The following is a 23,408-nucleotide window of genomic DNA, read 5'->3' as shown; positions in this document are numbered from 1 at the left end:
ACGAAATTGTAAATCACACTTTTCACAATTCGTACTACTAACCAGCAAGTGCACTGGGTCGTCTAAGTAATACCTTACGTGAGTAAGGGTCGAATCCCACGGGGATTGTTGGCTTGAAGCAAGCTATGGTTATCTTATTATTCTTAGTCAGGATACCAATAGGGTTCTTTAGTCTCAATTGTAAAATAAAGTGAAAGGGCATAAAATAATTAATTGTTACTTAATAATGGAGAATATGTTGGAGTTTTGGAGATGCTTTGTCCTCTTTATTTCAGCTTTTCTCTTGTACTCCTCTTCACACACGCAAGGCTCCTTCCATGGCAAGCTATATGTAGGGTGTCACCGTTGTCAATGGCTACTTCCCATCCTCTCGATGAAAATTGTCCAAATGCTCTGTCACAGCACGGCTAATCATCTGTTGGTTCTCAATCATGTCGGAATAGAATCCATTGATTCTTTTGCGTCTGTCACTATGCCCAACAATCGCGAGTTTGAATCTCGTCACAGCCATTCAATCCTTGAATCCTACTCGGAATACCATAGACAAGGTTTAGACTTTTCGGATTCTCATGAATGCCGCCATCAATTCTAGCTTATACCACGAAGATTCTGATTAAGGAATCTAAGAGATACTCATTCAATATAATGTAGAACGGAGGTGGTTGTCAGGCACACGTTCATGGATTGAGGAAGGTGATGAGTGTCACGGATCATCACCTTCTTCATGGTGAAGCGCGAATGAACATCTTAGATAGGAACAAGCGTGTTTGAATGGAAAACAGAGATAATTGCATTAATTCATCGAGATGCTGCAGAGCTCCTCATCCCCAACAATGGAGTTTAGAGACTCATGCCGTCAAAGAGTATAAAATTCAGATCTAAAAATGTCATGAGATCCAAAATAAATCTCTAAAAGTTGTTTAAATACTAAACTAGTAACCTAGGTTTACAGAAAATGAGTAAACTAGGATGGATAGTACAGAAATCCACTTCTGGGGCCCACTTGGTATGTGATGGGGCTGAGACTTAAGCTTCTCACGTGCTTGGGCTGTTTCTGGAGTTGAACGCCAGGTTGTAACTTGTTTCTGGCGTTGAACTCCAACTTGCAACCTGTTTCTGGCGCTGAACGCCAAACTGCAACATGGAACTGGCGTTGAATGCCAGGTTACGTCGTCTATCTTTGCGCAAAGTATAAACTATTATATATTGCTGGAAAGCCCTGGATGTCTACTTTCCAACCCAATTAAGAGCGTGCCAATTGGACTTCTTTAGCTCCAAAAGCACAGGGAGGTCAGAATCCAACAACATCAGCAGTCCTTTTTCAGCCTAAATCAGATTTTTGTTCATCTCCCTCAATTTCAGCCAGAAAATACCTGAAATTACAGAAAAACACACAAACTCATAGTGAAGTCCAGAAATATGAATTTTGCTTAAAAACTAATAGAATTTTACTAAAAAACTAACTAAAGCATACTAAAATCTACATGAAATTACCCCCAAAAAGCGTATAAAATATCCGCTCATCACATGCTTACATGGTTGTGTGCTCCACAAGAAGAGCCGCAACTTCCAACTGACATGAGAGGTTCGTCATCACCCCGAGGAGGCAACCTGCAAGTTCAATGACAATGGAAACAGTTCATCAACCAGAATGGGCCAAGTGTAACACGACTAGTGTATCAGAAACTACCCCAATGACAATCAAGTAAGTGCGTAATCACCTAGCAGGGCTTGGCTTGAACCTTTTTTGGGCTCAGGTAGGGGTGGCAAAATGGCCTAAACCCACCGAGCCGGCTCGCATTTTGGTAGGCCAGGCTGGAAAATTGGGTCTGCCAAAGAGGCAAAGCCCGCCTAACCCACACTGCTTAAACCGCGGGCTTTGGTGGGCTTTACCTTGGCGAGGTGGGGCGGACTTCCCTGTCGGGATTAGTTTTTTTGGACAAGGGGATATTTTTGTAATTTTTTGTCAAAATCCAACTTTTTCCAACCCAATTTACAAGAGTATGAAGATGAAAATTGAGTATTTCGGATTATATTTATGTTGCTTTGGAGACAATATTTATAATTATGTTTTGGATGAAAACATGGTTTATAATTATGTTTATTAGATATTTATAATTATAAAAACCTTAATGTTTGTGAATTGATGAGTGGATAATTTATACGCTTTTTGGCATTGTTTTTAGATAGTTTTTAGTATAATCTAGCTACTTTTAGGGATGTTTTCATTAGTTTTTATGCTAAATTCATATTTCTGGACTTTACTATGAGTTTGTGTGTTTTTTTTAGATTTCAGTTAATTTCTGGCTGAAATTGAGGGACCTGAGCAAAACTCTGATAAGGAGGCTGACAAAGGACTGCTGATGCTGTTGGAATCTGACCTCCCTACACTCGAAATAGATTTTCTGGAGCTACACAACTCTAAATGGCGCGCTCTCAACGGCGTTGGAAAGTAGACATCCAGAGCTTTCCAGAAATATATAATAGTCCATACTTTATTTGTGATTAGATGACGAAAACTGGCACTCAACGCCAGTTCCATGCTGCATTCTGGAGTCAAACGCCAGAAACACGTCACGAACCAGAGTTGAACGCCAAAAACACGTTACAACTTGGCGTTCAACTCCAAAAGAAGTCTCAGCTCGTGTAAAGTTCAAGCTCAGCCCAAGCACACACCAAGTGGGCCCCGGAAGTAGATTTCTGCATCAATTACTTACTTCTGTAAACCCTAGTAGCTAGTCTAGTATAAATATGACTTTTTACTATTGTATTTTCATCTTGGATTGTATTTTTTGATCTTTTGATCACGTTTGAGGGCTGGCCATTCGGCCATGCCTGGACCTTCATCACTTATGTATTTTTAACGGTGGAGTTTCTACACACCATAGATTAAGGGTGTGAAGCTCTGCTATACCTCAAGTTTCAATGCAATTACCACTATTTTCTATTCAATTCCGCTTGTTCTTATTCTGAGATATTCGTTGCACTTCAACATGATGAATTGATCCGTGACACTCATCATCATTCTCACCTATAAATGCGTGACTGACAACCACTTCCGTTCTACCTTAGACGGGCGCATATCTCTTGGATTCCTTAATTAGAATCTTCGTGGTATAAGCTAGATTGATGGCGGCATTCATGAGAATCCGGAAAGTCTAAACCTTGTCTGTGGTATTCCGAGTAGGATTCAGGGATTGAATGACTGTGACGAGCTTCAAACTCGCAATTGTTGGGCGTGATGACAAACACAAAAAAATCAAGGGATTCTATTCTAACATGATCGAGAACCGACAGATGATTAGCCGTGCCGTGACAGAGCATTTGGACCTTTTTCATAGAGAGGATGGGATGTAGCCATTGACAACAGTGATGCCCTACATACAGCTTGCCATGGAAGGGAATAAGAAGGATTAAAGGAAGACAGTAGGAAAGCAGAGATCCAATAGGGACAAGCACCTCCACACAGTTATCTGAAATTCCCACCATTGAATTACATGAGTAACTCTATCTTTATTTTCTGTTTTATTTATTATTCAAAAACTCCATAACATTTATTATCCGCCTAACTGAGATTTACAAGATGACTATAGCTTGCTTCATACCAACAATCTCGGTAGGATCGACCCTTACTCACGTAAGGTATTACTTGGATGACCCAGTGCACTTGCTGGTTAGTTGTGCGGAGTTGTAACTAAGTGCGATTCACGTTTGAGAGCGCTACCAAGTTTTTGGCGCCATTGTTGATGATCACAATTTCGTGCACCAAGTTTTTGGCGCCGTTGCCGGGGATTGTTCGAGTATGGACAACTGACGGTTGATGAGCGGATAATTTGTACGCTTTTTGGCATTGTTTTTAGTATGTTTTTAGTATGATCTAGTTAGTTTTTAGTATATTTTTATTAATTTTTAGTTAAAATTCACTTTTCTGGACTTTACTATGAGTTTGTGTGTTTTTCTGTGATTTCAGGTATTTTCTGGCTGAAATTGAGGGACCTGAGCAAAAATCTGATCCAGAGACTGAAAAGGACTGCAGATGCTGTTGGATTCTGACCTCCCTGCACTCGAAGTGGATTTTCTAGAGCTACAGAAGCCTAATTGGCGCGCTCTCAACGGCGTTGGAAAGTAGACATCCTGGGCTTTCCAGCAATATATGATAGTCCATACTTTGCCCAAGATTTGATGGCCCAAACCGGCGTTCAAAGTCACCCTCAGAAATTCCAGCGTTAAACGCCGGAACTGGCACCAAAATGGGAGTTAAACGCCCAAACTGGCATAAAAGCTGGCGTTTAACTCCAGGAAGAGTCTCTACACGAAAATGCTTCATTGCTCAGCCCAAGCACACACCAAGTAGGCCCGGAAGTGGATTTTTATGTCATTTACCCATCTCTGTAAACCTTAGGCTACTAGTTTTCTATAAGTAGGACCTTTTGCTATTGTATTTTCATCTTTGGACATCTAGTTCTTAGATCATTGGGAGGCTGGCCTCACGGCCATGCCTAGACCTTGTTCTTATGTATTTTCAACGGTGGAGTTTCTACACACCATAGATTAAGGTGTGGAGCTCTGCTGTACCTCGAGTATTAATGCAATTACTATTGTTCTTCTATTCAATTCCGCTTGTTCTTTGTCCAAGATATCACTTGTTCTTCAACTTGATGAATGTGATGATCCGTGACACTCATCATCATTCTCACCTATGAACGTGTGACTGACAACCACCTCCGTTCTACCTTAGATTGGGTGAATATCTCTTGGATTCCTGATACACGATGCATGGTTGATCGCCTGACAACCGAGTGCTCGCCTGACAAACGAGCCAGCCATTCCGTGAGATCAGAGTCTTCGTGGTATAGGCTAGAACTGATGTCGGCATTCAAGAGAATCCGGAAGGTCTAACCTTGTCTGTGGTATTCTGAGTAGGATTCAATGATTGAATGACTGTGACGTGCTTCAAACTCCTAGCAGGCGGGGCGTTAGTGACAGACGCAAAAGAATCACTGGATTCTATTCCGGCCTGACCGAGAACCGACAGATGATTAGCCTATGCTGTGACAGAGCATAGGAATGTTTTCACTGAGAGGATGGGAGGTAGCCACTGACAACGGTGAAACCCTTGCATAAGCTTGCCATGGAAAGGAGTAAGAAGGATTGGATGAAGACAGTAGGAAAGCAGAGAGACGGAAGGAAGGCATCTTCATACGCTTATCTGAAGTTCCTACCAATGATTACATAAGTACCTCTATCTTTATGTTTATGCTTATTCGATATCACTATACCCATTTGAGTCTGCCTGACTAAGATTTACAAGGTGACCATAGCTTGCTTCATACAACAATCTCCGTGGGATCGACCCTTACTCGTAAGGTTTACTGGACGACCCAGTGCACTGCTGGTTGTTGTGCAAAGTTGTGTTTATGCCATGGTATTGAGCACCAAGTTCTTGGGGCCATTACTAGGGATTATTTGAGTTGTGAAAAGTAGTGATCACAATTTCGCACACCAACGGTTCATCTTGTTGCTCAGATTAGGTAATTTTTTTTATTTTTCTTTTCAAAAAGTTTTCAAAAAATATTTTTCAAAATTTTTTCTTTGTTTTCAAAAAATTATTCAAAATTTTTAAGAATGAATTCTAGTGTTTCATAAAGTATGTTGAAGCTTGGCTGGTTGTAAAGCCATGTCTAACTCAATTGGATTGAGGCTTCAAAACCATCAGCATAGAACAAGTTAATTGGAATATTAGTTGTTACATGCCTGATTTATATCTTCTAAAGCTGGCTGGCTATTAAGCCATGCCCAACCCTTGGATTGGAGCTTTAGGCTAATATTGAAAGATTCCTAGAATTCTTATTAAAAATTTTGAATTTCTTATTTTCTTTTTTTTTCTATATGTTTTTCGAAAAAATTAAAAGAAAATAAAAAAAAAATCATAAAATCATAAAAAACCAAAAATATTTTGTGTCTCTTTTTTTAGTCTTGAGTCAATTTTTAAGTTTGGTGTCAATTGCATGTTTTTAAAAATTTATGCATTATTTTTCGAAAATTCATGCATTCATGGTGTTCTTCATGATCTTCAAGTTGTTCTTGGTAAGTCTTCTTGTTTGATCTTGATGTTTTCTTGTTTTGTGTCTTTTATTATTTTTCATATGCATTTTTGCATTCATAGTGTCCATGCATTAAAGATTTCTAAGTTTGGTGTCTTGCATGTTTTCTTTGCATCAAAAATTTTTCAAAAATATGTTCTTGATGTTCATCATGATCTTCAAAGTGTTCTTGGTGTTCATCTTGACATTCATAGTGTTCTTGCATGCATAATGTGTTTTTATTCATAATTTTCATGTTGTGAGTCATTTTTTATGTTTTTCTCACTCATTATTAAAAATTCAAAAATAAAAAAATATATTTTCCTTTTTTCCCTCAAAATTTCAAAAATTTGGGTTGACTTAGTCAAAAATTTTTAAAATTAGTTGTTTCTTGTAAGTCAAGTCAAATTTTCAAATTTTAAAAATCTTATCTTTTCAAAACTTTTTCTAAAATTAAATCTTTTTCATTTTTCTTATTTATTTTTGAAAATTCTTTAAAATATTTTTCAAAAATATTTTTCTTAATTTTATCTTTATTTTCGAAAATTATGCTAACAATTAATGTGATTGGTTCAAAAATTTGAAGTTGTTACTTTCTTGTTAAGAAAGGTTCAATCTTTAAATTCTAGAATCTTATTTTTTAGTTTCTTGTTAGTTAAGTAATTAATTTTAATTTTTTAAAAAAATAAATCTATCTTATCCTATCTTTTATATCATATCTTTTTCAAAATTTTATCTTTTTCAAAAATTTGATTTTAAAATATCTTTTCTAACTTCTTATCTTCTTATCTTTTCAAATTTGATTTTCAAATCTTTTTCAATTAACTATTTGACTTTTTGTTTGTTTCTTATCTTTTTCAAAACCACCTAACAATTTTTCTCTCTCTCTAATTTTCGAAAATACCTCCCTCTTTTTCAAAAATTCTTTTTTTAATTAATTAATTGTTTTAAATTTTCATTTTAATTTCATTTCTTATCTTTATTTTCGAAAATCATTTAACTTCTTTTCAAAATTTAATTTCAAAAATTTCTCCCTCTCTCATCTTTTCTTATTTATTTATTCATTCACTAACACCTCTCTTCATCTCAAATCACTGCCCTTATCCTTACCCTTGTGTTTGGATTCTCCTTTCTTTATTCCCTTCTTCTTCTACTAATAATAAGGAACCTCTTTACTGTGACATAGAGGATTCCTCTTCTCTTCTTTTCTTGTTCTCTTCTCTTTCATATGAGCAGGAACAAGGAAAAAGGTATTCTTGTTGAAGCTGATCCAGAACCTGAAAGGACTCTGAAGAGGAAACTAAGAGAAGCTAAATTACAGCAATCCAGAGACAACCTTGCTAAAATTTTCAAACAAGAAAAGGAGATGGCAGCCGAACCTAACAACAATAATGCAAGAAGGATGCTTGGTGATTATACTACACCTACGTCCAAGTTTGATGGAAGAAGCATCTCAATTTCTGCCATTGGAGCAAACAATTTTGAGCTGAAACCTCAATTAGTTGCTCTAATGCAACAAAACTGCAAGTTTTATGGACTTCCATCAGAAGATCCCTACCAGTTCTTAACTGAGTTCTTGCAGATCTGTGAGACTGTTAAGACTAATGGAGTAGATCCTGAAGTCTACAGGCTCATGCTTTTCCCTTTTGCTGTAAGAGACAAAGCTAGAACATGGTTAGACTCTCAACCTAAAGATAGCCTGGACTCCTGGGATAAGCTGGTCACGGCCTTCTTGGCTAAGTTCTTTCCTCCTCAAAAGCTGAGCAAGCTTCGAGTGGATGTTCAGACCTTCAAACAAAAAGATGGTGAATCCCTCTATGAAGCTTGGAAAAGATACAAATAGATGACCAAAAGATGTCCTTCTGACATGTTTTCAGAATGGACCATGATAGATATATTCTATTATGGTCTATCTGAGTTCTCTAAGATGTCATTGGACCATTCTGCAGGTGGATCCATTCACCTAAAGAAAACGCCTGCAGAAGCTCAAGAACTTATTGACATGGTTGCAAATAACCAGTTCATGTACACTTCTGAGAGGAATTCCGTGAATAATGGGATACCTCAAAGGAAGGGAGTTCTTGAAATTGATGCTCTGAATGCCATTTTGGCTCAGAATAAAATGTTGACTCAACAAGTCAACATGATTTCTCAAAGTCTGAATGGATGGCAAAATGCATCCAACAGTACTAATGAGGCATCTTCTGAAGAAGAAGCTTATGATCCTGAGAACCCTGCAATAGCAGAAGTAAATTATATGGGTGAACCTTATGAAAACACCTATAATTCATCATGGAGAAATCATCCAAATTTCTCATGAAAGGATCAACAAAAGCCTCAACAAGGCTTTAATAATGGTGGAAGAAATAGGCTCAGCAATATCAAGCCTTATCCATCATCTTCTCAGCAACAGAAAGAGAATTATGAACAGAGTACCTCTAACTTAGCAAATTTAGTCTTTGATCTGTCTAAGGCCACTTTAAGTTTCATGAGTGAAACAAGGTCCTCCATCAGAAATCTGGAGGCACAAGTGGGCCAGCTGAGTAAGAAAATCACTGAAACTCCTCTTAGTACTCTCCCAAGCAATACTGAAGAGAATTCAAAAAGAGAGTGCAAGGCCATTGATATAATCAACATGGCTAAACCTAGAGAGGAAGGAGAGGACATGAATCCCAATGAGGAATACCTCATGGGACGTCTCTCAAGCAAGAAGGAGTTCCCTATTGAGAACCCAAGGGAATCTGAGGCTCATATAGAGACCATAGAGATTCTATTAAACTTTCTTCTGCCATTCATGAGCTCTGAAGACTATTCTTCCTCTGAAGAGGATGAAGATGTAACTGAAGAGCAAGTTGCTCAATATTTAGGAGCTATCATGAAGCTGAATACCAAGTTATTTGGTAATGAGACTTAGGAAGGTGAACATCCCTTGCTCATCAGTGAACTAGATACATGGATTTAGCAAACTTTACCTCAAAAGAGACAAGATCTTGGCAAATTCGTAATACCCTGCACCATAGGCCCCATGATCTTTGAAAAAGCTTTGTGTGACCTGGGGTCAGGCATAAATCTTATGCCACTCTCTGTAATGGAGAAGTTGGGGATCATTGAGGTACAACCTGCCATATTCTCATTGCAAATGGCAGACAAGTCAGTAAGACAAGCTTATGGATTGGTAGAGGACGTGTTGGTAAAGGTTGAAGGCCTTTACATTCCTGCTGATTTCATAATCTTAGACACTAGGAAGGAGGAGGATGAATGCATCATCCTTGGAAGACCTTTCCTAGCCACAGTAAAAGCTGTGATAGATGTTAACAAAGGAGGATTAGTCCTTCAATTGAATGGGGACTACCTTGTGTTTAAGGCACACGGCTATCCTTCTGTAACAAGGGAGAGTAAGCATGCAGAGCTTCTCTCAGTACAGAGTCAAACAGAGCCCCCACAGTCAAACTCTAAGTTTGGTGTTGGGAGGCCACAACCAAACTCTAAGTTTGGTGTTGAATCCCCACAACCAAACTCTAAGTTTGGTGTTAGGACTATACAACATTGACCTGATCACCTGTGTGGCTCCATGAGAGCCCACTGTCAAGCTATTGACATTAAAGAAGCGCTTGTTGGGAGGCAACCCAATTTTTATTTATCTAATTTTATTTTATTTTCATTGTTCTTTTATGTTTTATTAGGTTCATGATCATGTGGAGTCATGAAAAAAATATTAAAATTAAAAACAGAAGCAAAAACAGCAGAAGAAAAATCACACCCTGGTGGAAGGACTTACTGGCGTTTAAACGCCAGTAAGGAGCATCTGGCTGGCGCTGAACGCCAGAAACAAGCATGGAACTGGCATTCAATGCCAGAAACATGCTATATGGGCGTTGAATGCCCAGAACATGCATCACCTCGGCGTTTAAACGCCAGAATTGCATGCAAAGGCATTGTACATGCCTAATTGGTGCAGGGATGTAAATCCTTGACACCTCAGGATCTGTGGACCCTACAGGATCATCTCAGGATCTGTGGACCCCGCAGGATCCCCACCTACCATATTCTCCCCTCTTCTCAACATTCATCCTCTCTTTCCAATAAACACTCTTCCCTAAAACCCTTCACCAATCACCTCAATCTCTCTTCCCAATTACCCTCTTCACCACTCACATCCATCCACTCTTCCCCATAAACCCCACCTACCTTCAAAATTCAAAATTTCTTTCCCACCCAAACGCACCCTAAATGGCCGAACTTACTCCCTCTCCCTTCACTATATAAACCCATCTATTCTCCTTCATTTTCACACAACACAAATCCCTCTCCTATACCTTGGCCGAATACACCTTTCTCCACTCTCCTCCATATTTTCTCTTCTTCTTTTCTTTTCTTTCTTCTCTTGCTCGAGGGCGAGCAATATTCTAAGCTTGGTGTGGTAAAAGCATAAGCTTTTTGTTTTTCCATTACCATTGATGGCACCTAAGGCCGGAGAAACCTCTAGAAAAAGAAAAGGGAAGACAAAAGCTTCCACCTCCGAGTCATGAAAGATGGAGAGATTCATCTCCAAAGCCCATCAAGGCCACTTCTATGATGTTGTGGCTAAGAAGAAGGTGATCCCTGAGGTCCCCTTCAAACTCAAGAAAAATGAGTATCCGGAAATCCGACATGAGATCCAAAGAAGAGGTTGGGAAGTTCTGACCAACCCCATTCAACAAGTCGGAATCTTGATGGTTCAAGAGTTCTATGCCAATGCATGGATCACTAGGAACCATGATCAAAGTATGAACCCGAATCCAAAGAACTATCTTACAATGGTTCGGGGAAAATACTTAGATTTTAGTTCGGAAAATGTGAGGTTGGCATTCAATTTGCCCATGATGCAAAGAGATGCACACCCCTACACAAGAAGGGTCAACTTTGATCAAAGGTTGGACCAAGTCTTTAGGGACATATGTGTTGAAGGAGCCCAATGGAAAAGAGACTCCAAAGGCAAGCCGGTTCAACTAAGAAGACTGGACCTCAAGCCTGTGGCTAGAGGATGGTTAGAGTTCATCCAACGCTCCATCATCCCCACTAGCAACCGATCTGAAGTTACTGTGGATCGGGCCATCATGATCCATAGCATCATGATTGGAGAGGAAGTAGAAATTCATGAATTTATCTCCTTTGAATTCTACAAAATATCCGATAAGCCCTATACTTTGGCAAGGCTAGCTTTTCCTCATCTTATTTTCCATCTATGTTACTCAGCTGGAGTCATCATAGAAGGAGACATCCCCATTGATGAGGACAAGCCCATCACTAAGAAAAGGATGGAGCAAATAAGAGAGCCCACTCATGGAACCCAAGAAACGCATGAGGAAGCTAATCACCAAGAAATCCCGGAGATGCCTCAAGGGATGCACTTTCCTCCCAACAACTATTGGGAACAACTCAACACTTCTCTTGAAGATTTGAGTTACAATATGGATCAATTAAGGGTGGAACATCAAGAGCACTCCATCATTCTCCATGAAATTAGAGAAGATCAAAGAGCAATGAGGGAGGAGCAACAAAGGCAAGAAAGAGACATAGAAGAACTCAAGGACATCATTGGTTCTTCAAGAAGAAAGCGCCACTATCACTAAAGTGGAATCATTCCTTGTTCTTATTTTTCTGTTTTTCTATGCTTATTATGTCATCTATATTTGTGTCACTGTTACATGATCATTAGTATTTAGTAACTATGTCTTGAGGCTATAAATAAATCCCATGAATCCTTCACCTCTCTTAAATGAAAAATGTTTCTAATTCAAAAGAACAAGAAGTACATGAATTTCGAAATTATCCTTGAATTTAGTTTAATTATATTGATGTGGTGACAATACTTTTTGTTTTCTGAATGAATGCTTGAACAGTGCATAATTTTGATCTTGTTGTTTATGAATGTTAAAATTGTTGGCTCTTGAAAGAATGATAACAAAGAGAAATGCTATTGATAAACTGAAAAATCATGAAATTGATTCTTGAAGCAAGAAAAAGCAGTGAAAAAGCAAAAGCTTGCGAAAATATATATATATATATATATATAGAAAGAAAAAGAAAAAGCAAGCAGAAAAGCCAATAGCCCTTAAAACCAAAAGGCAAGGGTAAAAAGGATCTAAGGCTTTGAGCATCAATGGATAGGAGGGCCCAAGGAAATAAAATCCAGGCCTAAGCGGCTAAATCAAGCTGTCCCTAACCATGTGCTTGTGACATGCAGGTCCAAGTGAAAAGCTTAAGACTGAGTGGTTAAAGTCGTGATCCAAAGCAAAAAGAGTGTGCTTAAGAACCCTGGACACCTCTACCTGGGGACTTTAGCAAAGCTGAGTCACAATCTGAAAAGGTTCACCCAGCTATGTGTCTGTGGCATTTATGTATCTGGTGGTAATACTGGAAAACAAAGTGCTTAGGACCACGGCCAAGACTCATAAAAGTAGTTGTGTTCAAGAATCAACAAACTTAACTAGGAGAATCAGTAACACTATCTGAAATTCTAAGTTCCTATAGATGCCAATCATTCTAAACTTCAAAGGAGAAAGTGAGATGCCAAAACTGTTCATAAGCAAAAAGCTACAAATCCCGCTCATCTAATTAGAATTAATTCATTGATATTTTGGAATTTATAGTATATTCTCTTCTTTTTATCCTAATTGATTTTCAGTTGCTTGGGGACAAGCAACAATTTAAGTTTGGTGTTGTGATGAGCGAATAATTTATACGCTTTTTGGCATTATTTTTAGATAGTTTTTAGTATAATCTAGCTACTTTTAGGGATGTTTTCATTAGTTTTTATGATAAATTCAAATTTCTGGACTTTACTATGAGTTTGTGTATTTTTTTGTGATTTCAGGTAATTTCTGGCAAAGGAGGCTGATAAGGAGGCTGACAAAGGACTGCTGATGCTGTTAGAATCTAACCTTCCTGTACTCAAAATGGATTTTCTAGAGCTACAGAACTCCAAATGGTGCGCTCTCAACGGCATTGGAAAGTAGACATCCAGAGCTTTCCAGAAATATATAATAGTCCATACTTTATTCGTGATTAGATGACGTAAACTGGCGCTCAACGCCAGTTCCATGCTGCATTCTGGAGTCAAACGCCAGAAACACGTCACGAACCAGAGTTGAACGCCAAAAACACGTTACATCTTGGCGTTCAACTCTAAAAGAAGCCTCAGCTCATGTAAAGTTCAAGCTCAGCCCAAGCACACACCAAGTGGGCCCCAGAAGTAGATTTCTGCATCAATTACTTACTTCTGTAAACCCTAGTAGCTAGTCTAGTATAAATAGGACTTTTTACTATTGTATTTTCATCTTGGATTGTATTTTTTGATCTTTTGATCACGTTTGGGGGATGGCCATTCGGTCATGCCTGGACCTTCATCACTTATGTATTTTTAACGGTGGAGTTTCTACACACCATAGATTAAGGGTGTGAAGCTCTGCTGTACCTCAAGTTTCAATGCAATTACCACTATTTTCTATTCAATTTCGCTTGTTCTTATTCTAAGATATTTGTTGCACTTCAACATGATGAATGTGATGATCCGTGACACTCATCATCATTCTCACCTATGAACGCGTGACTGACAACCACTTCCGTTCTACCTTAGACCGGGCGCATATCTCTTGGATTCCTTAATCAGAATCTTCGTGGTATAAGCTAGATTGATGGCGACATTCATGAGAATCCAGAAAGTCTAAACCTTGTATGTGGTATTCCGAGTAGGATTCAGGGATTGAATGACTGTGACGAGCTTCAAACTCATGATTGTTGGGCGTGATGACAAACACAAAAGAATCAAGGGATTCTATTCCAACATGATCGAGAACCGACAGATGATTAGCCATGCCGTGACAGAGCATTTGGACCTTTTTCACTGAGAGGATGGGATGTAGCCATTGACAACGGTGATGCCCTACATACAGCTTGCCATGGAAGGGAATAAGAAGGATTGAAGGAAGACAGTAGCAAAGCAGAGATCCAACAGGGACAAGCACCTCCACACACTTATCTGAAATTCCCACCATTAAATTACATGAGTAACTCTATCTTTATTTTCTGCTTTATTTATTATTCGAAAACTCCATAACATTTATTATCCACCTAACTGAGATTTACAAGATGACTATAGCTTGCTTCATACCAACAATCTCCGTGGGATCGACCCTTACTCACGTAAGATATTACTTGGACAACCCAGTGCACTTGCTAGTTAGTTGTGCGGAGTTGTGACTAAGTGTGATTCACGTTTGAGAGCGCTACCAAGTTTTTGGCGCCATTGTTGATGATCACAATGTCGTGCGCCATGAATATAAAAAATATAATTTTTTTATGCCTTTAGAAATTATATATATATTATTTAGTAGTTAATAGTAAACAAAAAAAAAAGAGGAGCGTTGGTGGGTTTAGCCCACTAGCCCACAGTTAGGCGGGATGGGGTAGGATTCTAGGACCGGCTCACTAGACGGGGCAGCACTGGCCAGCCCGCCAAAGGGCGGGATTCTGGCGGGACGGGGCAGGCTTCCCCGCTTGCCACCTCTAGGCATAGGATGCAGAGCAATTTGAACTGGAATGGGTCTAACGCGGTAGGGACCCATTTGGCGGTTCGGCAACTTTGTCACTTGACTTCTTACCAAATGAGAGACAATGGGAACGCCTACATCAAACACGCACTGAGACGTCAGCATGCATGTTCGAAAAACTTAATCAAGGTTCTAAAATCAGAATCTCATAGCTTAAGAGGCTAAATCATGGCTTGCTAGCATACATTGAAACAACATAACTACAGGAACAGGCAAGTCAAGTAAAAATAAATTCAAAGGGGACCTCTTTGGTAACAACGCAACAATCTGAAACCTAAATTGAATCAAATGTCATGGACAAAACCTAGTAAGAAATTGTAAGCAATGATTCAAATAGAACATAACTTCTATAGAACATGTCTTTACAAAACTCATCATATTTTCTGACAACAACAAATAAGGAATGCATTAAACACGTAGCAAATGGGAACTGTGACCAAACATACTGCCCAAACAGTGCAACAGATAGAGAACCACAGTTACTATCGGCAACCATTTCTATCAAAATTTTATAACTCATAAAAAATAATATACTCGAATAATTGGGGTTTAGTGCGGGCAAGATTAAATTACGTTAACAAAGGAGAATAAATTATCTGAAAACACATTCAAGATTACGGTGGTACACCCCTAAAATGGTTAAAATCATTCAGGATCGTGAATACCCGAAACCACACTAATCCAAGTAAGCAAAGAACAGCAACCTCTTCGAATCTGAAATCTAAACGACAATTATAGAAACCTTTAAGAGAAAGCTAAATTTATCCAAGCATACATAGCCAGGCACAAGCATCGCTAATTTAACTCGTTGAACAACTAAGTGATTCTGCACACCAAAAAAAACCAGCAACCACTATATTGAATGAAAAAATAAAATCGTGCTGATCTAGCCAAGGAAGTGAAAGAAGTGTCAATGAAGTCTTTCATTAGAAATAGCAGTAAGTTAACATCACATGCTCAGAAAATAATTATAACTCCTGAAAATAACAACAGCGGAGGCGGAGAGAAAGATTCAACGGGCGGAGACCGAGATTCAACAGATTCAAGAAGCCTTGCAAGAGATTGAAGGCTTGAATGAATCAAGGGTCGAAGGTCTTCAAGCCAATCTGGGAGCGATAGAACGGGAGCTGGCACGTCTAAGGACGTGTCTTTCCGAAGTCGACGAGCGGGTGGAGCAAGCCCGCTCAATGGATTCGGCTCGTGAGCGGAAGGCCTTACTTCCTCCTTCTGATCTTCTTTTCGCTCTTAAGGGCTCTAGATAGCCTGCGTTTTCCGATCATTATGTGGACGGCAGGGCGTTGATTTCAAAGTCATAATATAGCGGAGGCTTTGATAGGGAAAGATTGCATTAATCTGAGTGACTACGTGCCTGCCTATCGCCCATATTCACTAATTCAAATGGAATGTTGGCGACTGACTACTTACCTTTGGTATGGTTAAACATGTTGTTAGACTGAATCTTCTATTATCTACTTTGAGAACCGTGTGAACGGAAAGTGGGCAGAAGGGAAGGAGGTCCTCATATGAAGTCGCACACGCACACTTACTTGAGCAGTGCGGAAGACTGAGGAATGGGTTGAGTAAACTCCCCTGGGGTCGGAAAAATATTGAAAATCACCACTACATAGTAAGGATTAATCTAGGTAATATTGATTTGTAGAATGTGATTATATGAAAAAAATCATCCTAAAGACTGTTGCATATGGTTAATTACTCAAACAATTAGAGCTCATTCTCTAGCTAAACATAATACCAAAAATGCAGCCAAAGTTCTCCCAACCTAAGTACAAGTACTCATAAAACACGAAGTATCACATGACTCTCTAGCAGCATATCACAACATAAAATTATGACAACCCACAAGATAGCAATACATCAACGTACTAAATAGACCATTAAGAAGACAATTCATAATCATAATCACCTCCAGAGTATGACGAAGAACAGTTTCCTCAAAACACGAAATACATTCAATACCAATGTCTTCAAAGCACTGTCCCTCGTGCCTGGAAGTTAGAAATCCATGATTGCGTGTCCTTGAGGGTGACGGATGTCGAAGGCCGAGCTCGAAAGGAAAGGAGAAGTGGGTAGGAGGAAGCATGAAAGTCCTCTGTACGACAGACGGCGGCGGCAATGGAAGTTAGGGTTCTGCTTGGAGGCTAGTCCTTTGCGACATAACCACATTGAAGATGCGGAAGTAAGGGCTGGGCTAGGTGGCATGAAAAGGAGGTGTCTCTCTTTCTTTTATGATCCAAAAAACGAACCAACCCAACCGAACAAACTCCACCTTCCGGTTTGGATAGGAGTGTTCAAATCCAAACCGATCTAAATTAAACCACTCATCTAATCCAATTTAAACCGAAAACTGATTAAAACTGCACTAATTCAGATTTGATTAGATTCTTTTTTTGCAAACCGCTGGATCGGATCGGATTTCGGATCTACTTTTCATAACTGATCCAATCAAATCCAAATCACACAATGTGTTATAATATTATTATTTTATTATTATATTTATAATTATACTTATAACATGTTTAATTTGTAATACATTTTTATATTATTCATGTATTATTATTATTTAATAAATATTTTATGTTCAAAATTTTATTTATTTATTTATTTTAACTAACCTATAATTTTATTCTATTATTATGTTATCGTTGGTTTTTTAAGATATTGTTGAGACTTGTTAAGTCATTGTTGATTATTTAAAATTTGATGTTGAAACTTGTTATATGTATTTAATTTTTTTAATTTATAAAATCACAAATTCAATACAATCCAAATCGCTTGAAATTGGATTGGATTGGATCGGATTTTTTAAAAAAAATCATCCAATTTAAACTGCACCGCAAGTAAAATTAGTGTTCAAATCGGATGAATTTTTTTACTCAAAACTGATCTAAACCGCTCCGCAAATACCTCTAGGTTTGGACCAGTTTGACTGGACATTTCTCAGTCCAATTTTCGCTAAAATGGTGTCTTGTACATTTAGTAGTTGTTAATAAGGTTGGCCCCATTCAGACAACCCAACGCAGGTTTAGGGAGAACGGGAATTGGGCCCAAAGATTTTCGAACTTATTTGTCTTAAGCCATTTAATGCGAACCATTTTTTTATTTTTCATTTGGACCAATGGTGGACTAAGCCCACAGATATTCCGTAGTCACGGAAACACACAAGAGACATAATGGCCCATAGATAACCAAAAACTTTAACCTGGACAAAATAAAAAAACACATATCATTAGTTCGGTTCATGCATGGCCGAATGTATGAGACGTAAAGAAAAGGACTTTCTCTTTCGAAAACTAGTAACACACAAGGGAGTTAACGAACTTCATGGCCTTGATTAGTAACACAAAAAATTTCAAACTAATTTCAAACACAAATAAATCTCTATTTAGTCAAACGAGTTAAAGAAATTTTAAAATAACCAATCTTGGAGTAACACCACTTGTCTGCTTATCGGGAGGATGTTGCATTGGTAACACAATAGGAGACGGTCGATTTTGCCACATGGGTTATTAACTATGGCTAAATTTTGTCACCCACGAACTCCATATCTCGACATTGTAACCAGTAAAAAGGGGTAAAAATGCTACACGACAGAATGCCAGAAATATTTATATGGTTTCACTATCAACACATAACGTGACCAAGGGCCATTGGAAAGACGTGATTGATAAGAGAAAAAAACAGTCAAATGAGTGCGTACGACATGGTAAAGAATATACTCACATGGAATTGCGCACTACAAAAAAAATACGTTTTAGCGACAAATTTTTAGTGGCAATAACATAATGGCCACTAATTCCTTAGTTTAAGTTATGTTTTTACAGTAATTATATATTTACCATTATTACTATATGTTATAGCGGCCATTATTACTATTGCCAGAAAATTATTATCTTTTATTATTTGTAATTTTAACTTTTTTAAATTATTATAGTGGCCAGTATCATTATCGCCACTAAACTTTATTATTACTTTCTTTTTATTATCCTAAATCAAAATTGAAAAACGGAAAAGGAAGAGAAGTATTAACATCTGGTTAATTCGTGTACTTTCCTCCACCGCCGATCACCACCGCCGTAACCTTTGCCATCGCCGACAGCTGCCTCCATCATCCTATTCCTTGGACCTCATTTCCATCTGATCTACCTTTGATCCACATCACTATCATCATTTGTTCATCTCAGATTTACGTTGCCAAGGTCTTCTAGCCACCGTTGCTGCTCTTGTCACAACACCACACCTCCGCCGCTTGCACCGCCGCCATTTTTGCGTGTAGACGCACAAGATCGTCGCTGCCGGTAGGTCTTCTCCGTTTATTTTTTTGATCTAGGTTACAATATTTAGAAGCCTGTGATTCTCTGTGTATTATTACTTTTGCTCTGTTTGCTTGCTTGATCCTAATGAATCTAGAGGATCAAGCTGAAATCGAAATGTTTCAGATTCTAATTTTTTGTTTGCTCAATTTTCTCCGTTCTTGCTTGCTTGATCCGCCACTCTTGCTTTCTTGTTCTGTTTATATTTGGATTTCAGATCCTAATTTTAATTGTTTGAAATGCTTTCTGTAGAGTTTCATTAAGATTATGTTTGCATTATTGCTCAGAATATAACAATGTTTCTAATTTTGTGGTTTTTCTAATTCTATGATTTTTAGAATATCATCCCTATACTTGGATGCAAGTTCAAAAAATGGATAACAATTCTGAGTTAATTAAAAATTAGATGGACTGATTCTGAACTAATTTAGAGCTTATTCAAAACTAGAGAACTAGTCCATAATCAATATTGAAACTACAGGTTTCTCTTTCACTTAAAAGTGTCTACTCCATCAAGAAACAGAAAAAGAATTGAGTTATCCATAATCAATATCGAAAAATACAAAGATAAACATGAGGATGACTAGAGATATCTTGCTGTTACTACTTTTCTTATTAAATGTGTGGGTTCCAGGTAGAAGAAACACCAATTTGTTACTTGATTCTATTTTAGCTGAACTCTGAACATAATTTCATGAGGGAAAAAAAAACTCAAACTTACTTCCATGTTGTACAGGATATCTGTTTGTTTTGTTGTTGTTTCCTGTTCAGATGCTGCACTTGTGTTACGGGCTTTAGTTTTGCCCTTCCGCCTATGGTATATACAGTTGCTCCTACCTAACTCTTATCATAATGATGTTCCATGCATTTTAATCATTTGTTATGTTTTAACATGGCTCCCTTTCCGTTGGCAGGTTTGATGTTGCTTTGTTAGTTCCCTTACTAGCCCCAGTTTTGTCACTGCAGCATATCCTTTTCCTCATATCTAGGCCTTTTAAAGGTGAGTATTTTCTTGATGTGAGGCTGGAAAATGTTCTATACCACCTGTTTCATTCCTTTTATTGTGAATCTGGAAGTTTGTTTATTACAATACTCTTTATTAGTTTGTCTTTTATAAATATTTAGGCAGTTGTTTTGTAATTAGGTATTATTTTATGGCATGTTTAGTGTGTGACAATGCCAAACTAGAATTAACAAGATTATGGCATTCCTATCTCACATTTCACTCTGCTCATTAGAATAATTTTAGATGTCCTTGTACATCTTTTTGTCAAATATCTAATTAATTTTGTATTGTTTATCGTTTTCATTTTCTTTCTTATTAATGTCTTGTGTCAATCAATTTTGTTGTTCATAATTTGATGGCTATTTGACACTATTAGTGTGAGAAATGGCAATTGAAAATTGGGAACAAAATCTGGGAGGAAATCTGATGAAACTTGTATTCAAATGACATGCCAGATAATTTTGCCACCTTGAAAGAGATAGGATTTGCTGTCAATACTCTCCAAAGAGCCGAACTGCAAAATATTTTAAGCAACAATGGAATTGGAATTGGTAATTTGGTACGGTTCATTGATTTTTGCCTTCATGCAATAAATTATCCATTTCATTCTAATGCTATGTGGTATGAGAATGAAACGTCAAATTATATGATCAATAGTTTCAATTCAGCTAATTTTATAGAATCAATAATTAAGTGGAAAGAGCTTAATCAAACTTATGATATGGCTGAAAAATGCTTAACAACAAACTACTTTGCTTATCCTTTGCTTTGCTTCAGTAGCTTATCTAGATGTAGTGTTTTTAATGTACGCAAGTTGTGCTCTCTAGCATTTTATTATTATAGCTATCATGTATCATGTAATATGATAAATATTATAATTATTCTTAATAAAGTTTGATTTATCCAAAATGTTACAACTTCCCATTTTATTTTATCACTCTTTCTTCAATCTGTTGTTAAGATCAGTAACATGAAGGTCTCTTAGGAGCATATATAACTATGACAAAACATTAATTAAAAGAATGCAAATCCTTCTCAATGTTCATGCATATGCTATAGCCTCATATGCAGAAACAGAATGAGAAAATGGGAGGCTTCATTCCTTATAGAACAAAAAGTGTAATGTAAAATAGAAAAGCATTTCAAGCTTTGACAATTGTTTCAAAGAGAGAATAGAATAGAAAAATATAGTGACTGATCAGACTACATAATAATAATAAATAACAATGGTATAATAATAAGAAATATTGTTCTGGCATTAACCTTTTGTATCTGATAGCTAGCTTTGTCCACACATTTAAAAGCTTATGATACGGTGCTAAAGAAACAACTGAGGCATTTCTTCCTTTGCTTCAGTAGCTTATCCTGATGTCATGTCATGCCATCTTATTCTTGTGTCAAGTAGAATTATTACAATTAATAGCAAAATTGCAGAGATGCCCACATATAAAGTTTATAGCTTATTCTGTTATTGTTACAATTAATTTATGTTACTTTGTCAAGTGTTAATTGATGGATTATCCTGTATTTTCCTTCATAACCAAGAACGAGTTGCGTGAATTTTGGGACAAATTACAGATCAGAACTTTGATTCAAGGCTTCAAACCTTCTTTAACATGTAAGCATTATTCATTTCATTTATTTTAGTTTCATTTCATTGTTTTCAACTAGAAAATTTATTAAATCTTTTTGCTTTGTACTGATAAAGGTGCAGGTGCTTATTCTCTTAAATAATAGAAATGACTCAGAAAAATATATATTTTTTAATGTGGCACAATTTATTTTATTTTATATATTTTACTATATATAATTTTAAGAAATTATTGTTATAGTTTTCATCACATAATTATTATAAGAATTATAAATAATATATTAACAGTTATCTAGATAATTTAATAATGTATTCATGCTAATTAATTTCTTATTTATATTTTATTTATAGTTTACAGTTTGACAGCACGAAAGAGTGGTTTTATTGGCTTTAAGAAAAGACCAATAAAAGCATTTGGATTGGTGCAACAACCCTTCATGTCATGGTAATGCTTCTTAGGATCTGTATTGGGATTGGTTTATAGCCTAAGTTAATGTAATATAGTTATAGACTTGTACTATTTTTTTTAGATTTATAACATGATTTATTGTTTTTCAAGATAAATTTGTGTATCAATATTTTGAGTTTAATAAAATTTCTCATTTTATAGTTATTAAGTTGTATATTTATATTATGCATAATAATAATAATAATTATTGGCACAAATAATTGAGATTCTAGAAAAGAAAGATAGTTCGATGCTTCTAAGAAAATGAGTATAATATAACTAAAAAAAGTCTTAAGATTTTAGCGGCAATAGTAATGGCAACTAAAAGTAAATAATATTATAATTTTAAAATTATTTTTAGTGGCCATATAAATTGCCGGTAAAATGAGTTTTGGTAGCAATAATAATAGCCGCTAAAAATAAATACCGTTGTAATTTTGGAATTACTTTTGGTGGCCATATAAATTGCTAAGAAAATGGCCGTTACTAATTATATATTTTTTGCGACCATTAAAAAAGTTTTTATCGGCAAATGTTATAATTGCCGCTAAAACCTTTAAGCGATAGAGTATAAGACGGCTAATGTCTAATTACCAGTAAATATATTAGCTACGCATGACTTTGGTGGAAGAGTTTCTGCCAAAGGATGATGAAAATGTCGTGCCTTAGGAAGCCATCACCGGAGCGGAAGACTCTGCACCTGGCGCATCTTGTCCTCATGTTTCAGTGGATTTCCGCGTGAGAATAAACAGTTCCTACAACTTTAATGTCAGGTTCAGGGTTTCAGTGATTTCTCGACAATACTGCCAATTACGAGTGGAGGAGAGAACAAGAAGATTTGTTCTCTTAGGATAAAAATCCTCACGTTGTTGTAACCTTGCTTTACCATCTCATTAGGTGGTCACAACTTCACCTAGGTAAGACCATTTATGACCTTTGATCGAATTACCCCTTCTAATTTCTGTAAATGGCAACAGGAATACTCTTACGACTAATCCCCTGCATCTATGTAGAGCCAAACCAATGTATGGGTGTCTAAAATCGTCTTTTCATTTTGCCCGTTTCCCGAGCAAAGCCACAGAATGAAGCTTGTATTGCCAATCAATATATCGCATCATGATGGCTTGAATGGAAGAGGATAGGGATTTGGCACGAAACTAAATTGCAGGGATGCAAAGCATATACGACGTCGCAAATTAAGGGCATGCCCCCGAATTAAGCTTTTTTCTGGGCTGAACATCATTATTATATTGAAAGGGTCAAAATTGTCAATGCCACAGACAACATAACCCTTTGTTCCTATAAATACCAGTCTCCTAACACAAACCAGAATACAAACACAATTAAGGCTTACCAAA

At 37.1% G+C, this 23,408-nt stretch overlaps 1 long non-coding RNA gene across 2 annotated transcripts; it reads left to right on the top strand.

Moving 5' to 3' along the window:
• The first annotated feature begins 18,664 nt into the window (after positions 1-18,664).
• On the top strand, positions 18,665-22,215 carry LOC130954742 (uncharacterized). 2 transcript variants are annotated; one of them, XR_009076400.1, is made up of 6 exons: positions 18,665-18,990; positions 19,742-19,822; positions 19,920-20,005; positions 20,467-20,570; positions 21,557-21,629; positions 21,954-22,215. It is a non-coding gene; the product is annotated as an uncharacterized LOC130954742 (long non-coding RNA). The 2 variants fall into 2 exon arrangements; XR_009076399.1 differs by lacking the exon at positions 19,742-19,822.
• The last annotated feature ends 1,193 nt before the right edge of the window (positions 22,216-23,408 follow it).

The sequence above is a fragment of the Arachis stenosperma genome, chromosome 10, assembly GCF_014773155.1.
Source record: "Arachis stenosperma cultivar V10309 chromosome 10, arast.V10309.gnm1.PFL2, whole genome shotgun sequence".
NCBI lineage: Eukaryota > Viridiplantae > Streptophyta > Magnoliopsida > Fabales > Fabaceae > Arachis > Arachis stenosperma.
The sequence above is the reverse complement of the archived record's forward strand: the minus strand, read 5'-3'. Positions and strand labels throughout refer to the sequence as shown.